The sequence below is a fragment of the Rattus norvegicus genome, chromosome 10 (assembly GCF_021556685.1).
Source record: "Rattus norvegicus strain SHRSP/BbbUtx chromosome 10, alternate assembly SHRSP_T2T, whole genome shotgun sequence".
NCBI classification, from domain to species: Eukaryota; Metazoa; Chordata; class Mammalia; order Rodentia; family Muridae; genus Rattus; species Rattus norvegicus.
This window is the reverse complement of record NC_141543.1, coordinates 88,338,546-88,351,961: the sequence shown is the minus strand read 5'-3', so window position 1 is coordinate 88,351,961 and position 13,416 is coordinate 88,338,546. Positions and strand designations below refer to the sequence as shown.

General features: G+C 51.7%; 1 long non-coding RNA gene across 3 annotated transcripts; it reads right to left on the bottom strand.

The window, feature by feature from the left end:
• Window positions 1–1,901: 1,901 nt before the first annotated feature.
• LOC148003090 (uncharacterized) lies at window positions 1,902–13,366 on the bottom strand. Of its 3 annotated transcripts, XR_015632048.1 has the most exons (4): window positions 12,819–12,896; window positions 12,606–12,703; window positions 12,368–12,452; window positions 1,902–2,690 (listed from the first exon to the last, which is right to left on the bottom strand). It is a non-coding gene; the product is annotated as an uncharacterized LOC148003090 (long non-coding RNA). The 3 variants fall into 3 exon arrangements; XR_015632047.1 differs by lacking the exon at window positions 12,819–12,896 and having other exon boundaries at window positions 2,491–2,690; window positions 12,606–12,734; XR_015632046.1 differs by lacking the exon at window positions 1,902–2,690 and having other exon boundaries at window positions 12,271–12,452; window positions 12,819–13,366.
• Between the last annotated feature and the right edge of the window lie 50 nt (window positions 13,367–13,416).

Here is a 13,416-nt window from a genome sequence, read left to right as displayed (position 1 = left end):
ATTCTGTAAGGACATCTTTTTCGTAAATTTGCCATTTCTATTGATAAGAACCCTCTCAAAGTACGACTTAACACTGAATCCGGAACCCAGCGGGGATCAGGGGGTTGCTCTCCAGGACTTGCCCACACAGAGTGCCTGCCCCGCCCCTGCGGAGGATCCCCGCAGCAGTTGATTCCAGCGATCCGAAGGGATCGTCTGGAAGTGGGTTCCACCCAGATTCCGGGGGTTCTCTGAGCCAGCCTAGTTCCCATATCTCCTTCTTTTTTTTTTTTTTTTTTTTTTTTTTCGGAGCTGGGGACCGAACCCAGGACCTTGCGCTTCCTAGGCCAGCGCTCTAACCACTGAGCTAAATCCCCAACCCCCCATATCTCCTTCTTGATATAGCTTTGGTGACCGTCCACGCTGGACATTGGTGTGTCTGTCCTGTTAGAAGCAGAAGCAGAACCTGGGCTCTGCCTTCCCCTGGAACCTAAGCCACAGTCCCCTCCAGTGCCCGGGTGCTGCTCTCTTTCTGACTGTCCACCGGTCTCGGTCTCAGTTTCCCATTCTCACACCACTTTCCTGCTTTCATTCTCTCTCCATCTTTCTTTCTATTTCAGCCTCTTTACGCTAAATGTCAGGCCTCCCTAGCCTCTCACTCCTTTTGCAGGACCCTGCTTCCCTTAGGAGTGGGACCCAGACTCTCGTGCCTCATCTAGGGCCTGGGGTCTGCCTCTGATGATTGGGGGGTGATATATGGAGCCTTGGAACAACAAGAAAGTGGAGGGTCCGTGGGACATAACCTGTGACTTATACTCCCATTTAAGTGCTGGTGTCCCTCTCCCTCACCTTATGCCCTCTCTCCCGCCCCCCACCCCCACACGCCCCGTGGGGAAGAAGAGTCAGAATTCTGAGATGGGAAGTACTCACTTCTCATCAACCGCTGAAGCCTGGCACCTGGGAGGCAGGACAAGCAGGCGTTCAAGTTCGAGTCCAGCTTGAGCTACATGGGATTTGTCTCAACAAAACAAATTACCCTCCAAATTTCTCCCTCCCAAGTGAGTGGGCCTTCCTCCTTCAGTAGGTGGGGGACACTTAACATCTCCATACCAGGGGACCAGGGGGAGGGGCAGCCCCGAACTGGGAGGAACTTTATGGATGTTGGAAGGACCAGGAACCTAAGTATGAACCTGTGTCTTGCGTCACTCGATGACACTTGAAGTGTATTAGCTCCCTCTTCCGCTCCGCCCTCCTTGTGGAAGCTCCTCCCCCCACTTGTTAGTTAGTGGCGCTAAGGCATCGAGCTCTTAAAAGGGGGTGGGGAGCTACGTTGAGGAGGGGGCAGGAGAGGAACAGGAAGGCAGGTAGGCCCACCCCCGCTAGTGCCCGTGCCCCCCGAGTCCCGCCTCCCCGTGGCTGACTTTTCCCAGCTTCGAGGAAACACCTCCTTTTAGCGGAAAGCGAGATGGCGTGGGGAAGCACTGACTCTCGGGCACAGGCGTGAGCCTGATTTTCCAGTCCGGGCGGGGCGGAGAGAGATGGCACTGGGGACGCCCAGGCCAGGGGGCTGACTCAAAGCCAGAACCACAGGGCTCCTTCACTGTACTGTCGGAGAACAAGAAGCCACCAGGTTTATAAGAAACTGCGATTCATCTCTGTCCTCCTCCACCCCTCTCTAAGTAATGGATTAAGGCTAGACTCGAGGAAGAACCTGTAGCCCGTGGGCAAGGAAAAGACTGTCTCAGATCTTTCTCGAAGTCTTGTATACAGAAGGAAAATAGCATGCTAAGGGTGTAGATCCTGAGAAGTATCTGGAGCCAAAGGGTGATGACTCTTAATCTCCCCACATGTTGTCAATCCCCCGCCTCATCCCAAACCAAACACCAAGTCTCTCTTTTAAAAAAATCTATCTATGTATATGAGTGGTCTGTCTTCATGTTTATCTACAGGACAGAGGAGGGTATTAGATCCCATTACAGATGGTTGTGAGCCACCATGTGGTTGCTGGGATTTGAACATAGGAACCCTGGAAGAACAACCAATGCTCTTAACCACTGAGACATCTCTCTAGCCCCTTAACAATAGTTCTCAAGTTCCAGTTTGTCCCCAGGCTACTTCTGCTGCTTCAGTGGGAACATTCAGCCCCCACTCCCACCCCAGAATGGCAGCCAGTCCTTTGGCACCGACAGAAACACAGCAGCTGATTCTGCTTCCCACCTCTTAATCACTGGCTCACAGGTCCCAGGGTGAGAGGCAAAGGGAGGAAGAAGGGTTTGGCCAGCAGGACAGGGTAAGGTGTCCCAGCCTTAGAGAATGTAGTGTCATGTCCCACAGGGCCCTCGAGAATCACCTATTCCCAAGGGCTGCCTAGGCTTGCCGCAGATAGTGGGCTCATTGGCCAAGAGCAGACCTCCTAAGGGAACCAGGAGCATTCCCTGTTTCCCATTCCTGCTCCAAGAAACCAGGACTCCAGGGCCTTTCCCATCTGGACCCAACTTCCTGCATGCTCACCCTGTCGGATCTGCTCTCAGCTGTGACTGTGCCCATCTCTGACCCTGTCATCCCTCGGTTCATAAAGGTGATGGAGTTGCTAAGTAACAGGGTCCAGTTCGGCAGGGTCAGCAGGCAGAAAGGACTAAGGTGATCTAAGGAGGGTTTAGAGGCTTGCCTTTCCACAGGACTCTGAGCCAAGGTTGCCTTGGAAAGGACACCTGGAAAGGAGAGAAGAATACAGTAAACAAACAACTGAGTTGAGGACGTGATGCCATCTCCCTCCTGAACCTTGATTCGAAGTCTTACTCTGGAACCCATACCGGCCTGGAAATCACAGCTACCCTCCAACCCCAGCCTCCTCAGCGCTTGCATTACAAGCCTTTATCACCCTGAGCAGGAGGATCAGTATCTCATTTGTAGAATGGAAATAGCAACAACGTCATCTACACACACACACACACACACACACACACACACACACACTCACACACACACAGACAAACACACAGACACACACACCACACACACAGACACACACACATATACACCACACACACACCACACACACATATACACCACACATACACACACATATGCACACACATACACACATATGCACACACAGACACACCCACACATACACACACACCACTCACTCAGACACACACATATGCACACACATACACACATATGCACACACAGACACACCCACACCACTCACACAGACATACACATATGCACACACATACACACATATGCACACACAGACACGCCCACATATACACACACACTACTCACACAGACACACATACCACACACACACACACACACAGACACACCCACATATACATATACACCACTCACACAGACACACATACCACACACACACACACACACACACACACACACACACACACACCTCAGTGAGCAAGGTTCAGCGTCCCAGAGATGCAATGGCATTAGCAGCTGTGTGATCCTGAGAACATATATACCTTCTCTGTGCCTCTGTTTCCTTTCTGCCATCTGAGAAACAGGCAGAGTGGTTCCTGACCAACTCAAATATAATGAGTACAGGGATGAGGGTAAGGACAAGCAGAAAAACTGGGGTTTTGTTTTCAAAATCATTGAGAAAGAGGATAAGAGGAAGCAGAAGTCAGATAGGGTGGTATGTCCAGGGTAGCAGGTGTTCTGGGACACGAACATTCCAAGGCCCCAGAGCCCAGGCCAGTGCACGCATGTGTGGAACACTTCTCCCTGCAGGGCAACAAATGGCTGGTATTTCAACTTCCAACTATTGCTTCAGTTGCTAAGAACTTGCCTGACCCTGATGCTAACCTCCCCTCCCTGGTTCACAGTGTCAGAATCTGGCGCTAGGGAAAAAAACAGACCCGTACTAGGGAAGGGAGGCAGGTGGTGGTGGGCACTAATAGGCCACCTCACCAGTCCCTGCACCCCCCACCCCACGCTGTGGCAGGAGGAGGTTGCCACGGTGCCTTGTGATACGTACTGGGTCGCTGATGTAGACATCAGGCCCCAGGGAGATCACAGACTTGTGTGTCACAGCGAATCTACATCTGGGGTGATAAGTGGGGTTAATCTCAAGGTCAGATCTAGCCAATCCATTTTCATGCCAACATGGCCCTGGGTGCCCTGCATGGTGGCAGCTGAGACTTGGGTGTCCTCTTTATTAGAGATGGCGGCGCCTTGCCTGGCTTGTCTCTCCACTGTGGTTATTGGTTTCCGATCATCTTTATTTCTAGTCTAGTACCTAGAGATCCAAGGACCCTGGATGGCCCTTACTGTTCTCCGTTTCAGGAAACTCAGAAAAGAAATGGGATTGAGTGTGAAGGCTTATGGGAAAGAATGCCAGCCTCAGGGAGGGGTGGAGCCCTAACCCACCAGATAGACAAACCTGACTCTCGGCCTGTTTGCTTTGCTTGCTGGAGATCATCAAACTGCCCTAGGCTCGTGGGACCCACCTCAGGCTCTGCCTTTTACCCACTGTGATTGTTACAATGTTGATAGGAAGAGACTGGCTTGACTGTTACAATGTTTATAGGAAGGTAGAGGAACAGGAAAGCCCTACTAAGCCGGAGGGTCAAACTGGACTCCGGCAGGGCCCAGAGTTGCTGAGACGGTAGAGAGGAGGCAGTTTGGAGAGGCAGTTTGGCTAGCTGTCTTTGCATCAGTTAACCAGAGACTAGAGGGTGAGAAGGACTTCCACACAGGGTCTCCGGTGTTGATGTGCAGGGAGTGTGATGTGACTAGAGTAGGGTGAGTGAAGGAAGAGCAAGGCTGTCTGTCCTTCCTTTAAGGAGGAATGTGACCAGGGGGGGCTAAAAGCAGAATTCCAAACGACCCATGAACAGGGCCAGGCCAGCAATCTTCTTGTCCCTGGCCCATCTCCCCGCAACCCCCCCACCTCTGGAAGCCCTCCTCAGCACCCCCCACCTCACCAAAGCCCACAGCCCTGGGGAAGCTGTGTGGCCTTCTCACCACGGACCCAGTGTCGTGCCGGCTGTGGCTTCTTCCTTCTGACCTATTTTTTAATCATTTGATAAGATCCCCCCTCCCAAACCAAACCCCGGCCCCCGGGCCCGTCAGCTCCACCGCGTGTCAAAACCACCCTTGTCAGTTTGCGTTGGTTTCTTGGTCCAGCAGCCCCTCCCCTCAGGGCCTGAGAGCGAAGGCTAATTACCCAGTTGCTGAGTGCCCCCCCCCCCCCCAACCCCTGCTACTCCACCCCCAGCCTCAACAGAGGAGGCCCTGGAGGCCTGCTGTTAGAAGAAGCTGGGGCTTCCTTTCCCTCCTATTGCCCGGCAGGAAGTCCTTCCTGCTGTCTAACCTCCATTCTTTCCTCTGTCCTGCCCCTAGTGGTGCTGAATGGCAGGTGCAGGGACTGATATTCTAGACTGGAAGGGAGTTTGGGGCATCTCCTTTAAGGAAAGTAAAGGTTCCGGCCTCCAGACCTGAATTTAGAGACGTGATTCTGGGTCTCACAGAATTATAGGGGATGGTCTCTGCCAAGGGTCTCAATTACAGGACAGAAAACTGAGGTACGACGGGGGAAAAGGACAGGTCCAAGGTCGTATGGAGTCGGTGGCATAGCTAGGATCAGAACCCAGAGCTTCCTGTCTGTCTTTCTGTCTGTTGCTGGGTCTCCCTCACTCCAATCTGCTTCAGTTTTTTCCCTATGGTGTGTGTGTGTGTGTGTGTGTGTGTGTGTGTGTGTGTGTGTGTGTGTGTGTGTGTTTGTGTACACTATGTGGGTGCTTGTGGAGGCCACAGGTCAATGTTACACATCTTCCTCAACTGCGTCTCCACATACATTTATTTAAACATTTTTTCCAATGCTTGCAAGTGTTAGTCTTCATATATATATATATATATATATATATATATATGTATATATATATATATGTTATATGGATGTGTGGTGCCCTTGACCGCCAAAAGTGGGCATTAGATCCTCAGGCACTGGAGTTACTATGTGAGTCGCTATGTGGGTGCTGGGAACTGAACCTGGGTCCTTTGCAAGAGTAGTTCGTGCTCTTAACTACTGAGCCATGTCTCCAACCCTCCCCACCCACACACTCTTTTATTTTTGGAGACAGGGTCTCTCACTGAATCTGGAAGCTTGCCAGTTTCACTAGTTTGGTTGGTCCCTGGGTCCCAGATATCCTCCAGCCTCCTTCTCTCAGAGCTGGGATCATAAGTGGTAATGCTGTGCTTAGCGCAAAGGTGTGGGAGAATTAACTCTGTTCCTCATTTCTTAAAACAAACCCTTTATTGACTGAGCCCATTTTTCATTCCTTTCTCTTTGTTTTTTGAGACAAGGTCTCACCATGTAGCCCAGGCTGGCCTGGAACTCGGTGTCTTCCTACCTTAGCCTCCTGAGTGTTGACATTCTAGGCATGTGATACTACACGCCCACCTTAAGTTTCTCTGTGACTCAGGCCTTATCCCCTGAGCAATGGCACCACTCCATGCCCCCTGAGAGCCCCATCCTCAGGTCTCAGGCTGTCCAGCTTGCTCCATACACCCTTAGAGACTGATCACTCCCCCAGCATGTACATGCTGCCCCTTCTTCCCTCAGACTATCAGCTGCTCTGTATCAACTTATCCTATCACATTAGCAAGAAGGGCAAAGCCAAGGGTCTGCGTGTGAGAGAGGCCTCAAAAAGAAGGCACTGTCCCAGTTATACAGGCGAGCTGTACAGTGCAGTTGGGGTGGCCTTGCGGCTCTGATAGACTTGGGGATACATGGAAAGACAGACAGACATACAAACCCATGATAGAGACTACAATAGGTTCGTGGGACCAGGGATGACAGGAAGACTTGAAAAGGCAGGGACAGAGTGAGACCCTTTGCTCAGGACACCAGCAGGCATATTTGTTATGAAATATAATGTGGCGAGGGGGGACCTGATGGGCCCATGCCAAGGTGTGTCCCTGCATAATTATGCCATGTAATGGAGCTCGTATAAAGAGGGTTTATTGGGGGAAGGGAGAAGAACGAGGACCTGGAGAAGGGACAGAGGCAGATGAATGGACATGTAGATAGACAGACAAATGGAAGCAGACTCATGAGGGAAGAGAAGTTGGGGGGGGGGCAGAAAAGGACAGGAAGTGGGGAGAGGGAATGCTGGGAACACTCGGGAAGACAGAGAAAGCTGGATGTGTGTGTGTGTGTGTGTGTGTGTGTGTGTGTGTGTGCAAGCACACGCACGCTCGAGCACGCAGTCCTGTGTCAGGCGAGGATCCAAGCCATTGTTAGGTCCCTGGGAGGAGGAGCCTAGTGGGACTGCCTGGAAGCCTACAGTATTTATCGTTGTTTTGGTTTTAATTAATCTTCAGATAGTGTATACTGTAGTTCAGGCTGGTTGGTCTTCAGCTTGATATGAGAGCCAGGCTAGCTTTCAACTTGATATGTAGTTTGAGATGACCTTGCATCCTGATCATCCCGTCTCTACCTCTCAAGTGCTGGCATTATAGACAAATCCCACCAAGGCTGGTAAGACAGGAGCCATTCGATAGATCCAGCTAGAGGTAGATGTGGCAGCAACATACAAAGTCCCAGATGGGACACAAGGATCTGGAGATGTCCAGGTCAACGTGGCCGAGAAGCAACAACTGAAAACGCTTCAGTCATGGTGCTCAAGCCCAGCCCTCATTAGGCAGAAGCAGGCAGATCTCCATGAGTTCAAGGCCAGCCTGGCCTACATAGTTTTAGGCCAGCCAGGCTACACAATCTCAAAAAAATGAAGGAAGGAAGAAGACAGAGAGAGCTGCAGACAGACAGACTCTAGGGCAGCTCAAGGGACTGGGAGAAACCAGGGCCCACGCAGATGGTGAAGCTTGCCCAGCCTGGCATGGCTGGACTGTTCAGGAAGATAGATAGCTTCCTGAGGAGACAGGGACAGAGGAGTCCAGCTACACAGGAGTTAAGGCTGCCTCTCCAACCTTGCCCTGGCTTCTCTCTCTCTCTCTTCCCTCCTCCCAGGCTCCCTTTACCCAAGGCCCTGGCATTCCCCCACCCCCACCCTTGGTAACCAGACCCTGCTTCCTGCTGAGATTAAGGCCTGCCTGCCAGATTCTCTGAGGGGGAGGGGGCACCATCTCCCCTAGGGCCTTCCTAAAGCTTGTGTTCACCCTCAGTACCCTGGCAGTCCCTGTGATTACAGAGTTACTCCGGTGATACCATTAAGGGGACCCTCATCCCTCAGGATGGGAAGTTGGTGGAGAGGCATGGGAAAAGTTAGGGAAAGAGGACGCAGTTCTGGACTGAGGTGTTGTCCAGGACCAGAGGGTAAAAGGCACCCATCTTGAGAGGTATTTGGAGTAGCAAAGGGTGACCCCCAACCCAGATATGAGAGCCTGAAGCCCTTGACCTTGGAGTAAGCCCTGGGTACTGGCTACTGGGGATTCCGACCTCTTGCAGCTGTCACTGTTGGGGGGTGGGGTGTGCTCTCCAGGTGCTGGCCATTGCCCTGCCCCCTCCCTGCTAAGCCTATGGTTCCGGCCATGCCATTTCTCTGCTCTCTGAAGGACCGGCAGTCTGGGCCCAGAGCAGGGAGGGCTCTAGGGTGGATGGAACAGTGCCATGTGAGCAGACCTGGGAGTGGAGCTGAGGGCTGAGGAGGACTCTGTGTTTGGCATGTCTATGTGCATGACCCTATGGGTTGCCATTCTGCCTCTGGGGACAAGTGGGCTGCAGGAGAAGTCAGGAGTGCATGGTTCCTTACCTAGCTAGGAGCTCTTGGCGGGTAGGAGACTGATTCTACATTGAGTTTTCAAAGTCCCCAGGGCTTAGTTTATCACAACCCTCAGGAAATGGTGTATGAGGTCAGGAGGGAGGCAGGCCTGAACAAGGAGTTCTCTTCTGGCCTCAGGCCCTAGCAGAGATGGGAAGATGAATATGAGGGGCCCTTTGTGGAGGATCCACTAAGCCAGAGGGAAGAAAGGGAAGATACAGGTGACTGGAAGCAAAAGACAGGCGGACAATCCAGGGCCTCCATTCCCTTCCTGCCTTAGGGCAAGGCTCCCAGCCTTTCTAGTCCTAATGAATGATCTTCACTGACACAGAAACCAGAGCTGTCAGGACACGGTCCTAAGTCACCCAGATAGTGAGGGGGTTCCCACTAAGCCACCTGTGGAATATGTTGTTTCCCTCTGTCAGGCCTTTGATACCCCAAAGCCTTTTAGCTTCTGAGGTCTTGGCTTCGAGGGCATCCCCCTTTCTTGGTTCTCCCCTCCGGGGCCCGAGACTTTCTTACTGAGTCACAGCTAAGGTTCTGGCTTCATGGTTTCTTGACTCTGAATCTCTCATGAGCACATCCTGAGCCAGGGACTCCTTCCTCTGAGCACCCTGTCCAGTCAGTCTTCTACCGTCTGTGCTTCCAAAGGCAGGGACCTCTTGGCTCCTGGTGCTCTGAGCTCTGGACCACCAGTCCTACCCACCCCTACTCCGTTTCTGTCCTTCACTGCAGCCCTGGAGTGGAAGCCTTGGTCCTGCAGATGTGTCAGGAGAAGACGGGCCCACTGATGCATCTGAGAAACAGGAAGAATCTGGCCCTATAGTGTCGACCAGGAAGGACTCTAATGCCTGCAATGTGGCTTCTGTTGTCCTTTACCCACTATTCCCTGGCACTGGAAATTTCTGGCACAGCCGACTTGGAGAGAACAGAGAAGAAGAGGGAGGAAACTGGAAGTGGGATGTGAGGCATCCCCAAAGGCCATTGTCATCTCAAGTTTTTAACTCAGGACACTCACTGTCAGGCCCCAGAATCAGCATGTCTAGGGGCAAGTCCCAGAAATCCACATGTCAGCTTGCTGGGATAGGTGGTGGCCTAGAGGGATGGCCGGGCTGAGTGGCCTTGGGAGAGGGTCCCTGATGCTCTGTGCCTTAGACTTGAAGGAAGTCTTGCACATTTGCACTGGGAGAGGAGAAGAGCTTAGGGCCGCCTGTAAGCCTCTGGGGCAGTCTCTCCCTGCTCCCTGTTTTCTAGATCTTTTCTAGGAGAGTATCAGCACTTTTCTTTCGCGTGTTGCCGGAGATGGAACCATAGTCTCGCACATGTCAGGCACGTCAGGTATGTACGTGCATATAGACCTCCTGCTCTGCTACTAAGCCAGGCCCCCATCCCTCGGCTGGCTTTCATTTACTTGACTTCTGAAAGGAACGAGGGGCTGGTCATCTACCTCAGACCCTCTGCCCTAGCTCTGTGGCAAGCAAGGTGTGTGAGTTTTGAAGCATTCTGTCTCCCATGTTACCCAGGGCCAGCCTGTGGGTAGCATGTGCTGGCAGAAGGAGAGAGGGGCTGGTAGCAGCAGCCACAGGGAAGAGAGGGGATCCCAAGGGGCCTCCTCTCCTTAATCCTGGCTTCCCACCTCTCCAGCCCTGGAGACTGGGAAGGGGGTGAGGTGGCTGTGGAAGAGAAGGTGTCGCTGCCAGGGTTCTTCTTCTCACCCAAGCTGGCAGAGGGGCGGGACTGGCGGTGGTGACACAGGGCCACTCAGCCCCCGCTTTTCACAAGCACTTTCTTTTTTGGGTGGAAGAAATTAGAGGGAGTGGGGGGTGCGAGCAGTGAGGAATCTGAGGTTAATAAGGAAGGTTCTATCCAACCCATCGGGCTATGGGGAGACCATACTTAGGCCCCCCTCTTTCCGGAGATGTGCTCCCAGGGCCACCCAGTTATGACAGTCACAATCCCTTTTGCTTGTTGGGAGCTTAGAACATTCTGTTCCGAGGCAGGGGGATGGCTCACTTGACCTGAGGATCAGCATGGAAGATGAGGGAGGGAAAGGCTAAGGAACAAGACTCCATTTGACCTTTCACCATGGGACACTTAGCAAAAAGGGTCCCCCAAAGAATTCTCGGTATTCAAACTTTACACCTCCTGGGGAAATCAGTCATTTGAATGAATCTCAGAAATCTATTTTTCACAACAGGTAGCCAAGGGTCCCAAGGTCACCTTCTTTCAAGCCATGGCGCCTCATTTTGACCAATGACACAGAAGCCTTTATGTTCTAAGACATGGGGAATAGGGGGAAAGGAAACGAGGAGGCGGCCAGATCCTGGTTTCTGTATCCAGGCCTCATTCACAAGAGATTCGCTGATTTTCTACCCCCACCTTTCCCTGGGTCATGTCTGCCTCCTGGGGTCCCTAGCTTCACCTTCCCTTAGCAGCCTGTCTCTTGGTTCAGCTCTAGTTGGGAGGAGAGTGTCCCCCTGGGCCCCTATGGGTGAAGCCCTATTGGGCTGGGACAGAAATGTAGTGATGAGGTCACACCCCAGGGGAGAAGTGGGGTGGGGCAGAGATGAGGGGAAGAAGTCCCTCTCTCACAGAATAACTGTGTGGAAGTATTTTTTGGAGCATTTTTAAGATGTAAAGCTATATATATATATATATTTTTTTTTTTTTCGGAGCTGGGGACCGAACCCAGGGCCTTGCGCTTCCTAGGTAAGCGCTCTACCACTGAGCTAAATCCCCAGCCCCAAGCTTTATATATTTGACATGCAAAAAAAATCCATTACACCTTGCTGAGTGGATAAAAAAAAACAAGAACCCATGTGATAAAGCAGACTGTGAAGTTTATGTAAAATTAGACATTTGTGTGGTACAAAAGGCGGAGACACAGAGGGGTCTATACAAGAGAGGTATCTGGAAGGGTATTCTCAAAACGTTAATATTGTTTGCTTTGGGAAACTCGTATTGGGGGTGATTTGTCTAATTTTGGTTTTCTTCACTGCCTAGATTTTCTATACAGGATGTTTTTAGTACCGAGACCAGCAAGATGGCTCAGCGGTTAAAGGCACTTGTTGTCCAAGCCTGGTGTCCTGAGATCCTGAGCCCACGTAAGGATGGGAAGAGAGAACTCACTCCACACAGCTGTCTTCTGAACTCTGAACATGTCAGCACAGACGCCCATACATACACAGGAGAACAAGTAACTCTTTTTTTTTTTTTTTAAGGACCTGGGGACCGAACCCGGGGCCTTGCGCTTGCTAGGCAAGCGCTCTACCACTGAGCTAAATCCCCAACCCCTACAAGTAACTCTTAAATGATGTTTTACTTCTTTTTTAAAAAAAAATAATTTATTTTATGTATATGAGTACACTGTAGCTGTCTTCTGACACACCAGAAGATCCCATTAAGAAGGGTTGTGAGCCACCATGTGGTTGCTGGGAATCAAACTCAGGACCTCTGGAAGAAGTCAGTGCTCTTAACCACTGAGCCACCTCTCCAGCCCAATGACCAACTTCTTTTTTTTTTTTTTTTTTTTGGTTCTTTTTTTCGGAGCTGGGGACCGAACCCATGGCCTTGCGCTTCCTAGGTAAGGGCTCTACCACTGAGCTAAATCCCCAGCCCCGACCAACTTCTTATTTACTTACTTTTGAGATAGGATGTAACCCAGGCTGGCCCAAATTGTAGCTGAAGATGACCTTAAACTTCTCAAGTGCTGCCGTCGCAGGAAAGCTGGGATGGGACAGGAAGCATGGTGTATGCCAGGCAAATACTCAGTCAACTCCATCCCAGCCCCCAAGGATGCTTTTCATTTCAAAAGAAAACTCCCAATGGATTTGTTTTCAGTTGTGAGGTTAGGGACACGTCTCAAAATGCATGACTTACCTTAGTTTCCAAGGAAGGACTGTCTGTCTCCATCAGAGCAGGCGTTGAGCGATCAGAGCAGGCGTTGGGTGATCTGCCAGCCAGCTTGGACTACTTACCTGTCAGACACAATAGAATGGAAACAGAGGCACCACCCCTCCCCAATACGAATATTTATTTCCCCAGCCTACCCCATCAGGCCTGAGGGACTTTCAGGCAAAGGAAGTGACTTACCCAGGTCCTACACACCCGAGTCACAGTCAGAGTCAGCCCTGGGACTTTGAACACTGACAGCCAAGCGCTACTTCCCGTGTCTTTCGGGGGCTGCTACTCCACGCCACGTGAACGAGCTTTTGTAGGGGCATTTCAGCCAGCCCAGCCCACGGTGGGCTGCTTTGGGTGCAATCTTTTTGGGAGCCTGTTATCCAACAGCTTCCAAGTATGCTCCTGGGCTAGAGGGGCCAATAACATCCTCAGGCCCCGTGGTGGTTGGACGAGTATATTGGGGAGTGTGGGCAAGAGACACCAAGCAAACACTGTGCAAAGACACAAAATCTGGGCATACAGGAGGCAGCAACAAATATCTGTTGAATATGTATAGTCTAAGGAGCTCTGAGGTGGCCAGAGCGGTGAGACTGCTCTCAGACGGTCCCATCTGGGGAAAGGGCCTTTGCTGTGCCTTCCAGGACGGGCCGGAATTTCCTGGGGAGAAAAACCCGCTCGAGTTGCAGGTGGCAGGTTGACCCTCTCCCAGACTCAGGGCAACAAGAGACTTACTGATCCCCACTTGGGGCTCGGGGTGGGGGCTTCAGTCCTCACCAGAAACGAATTC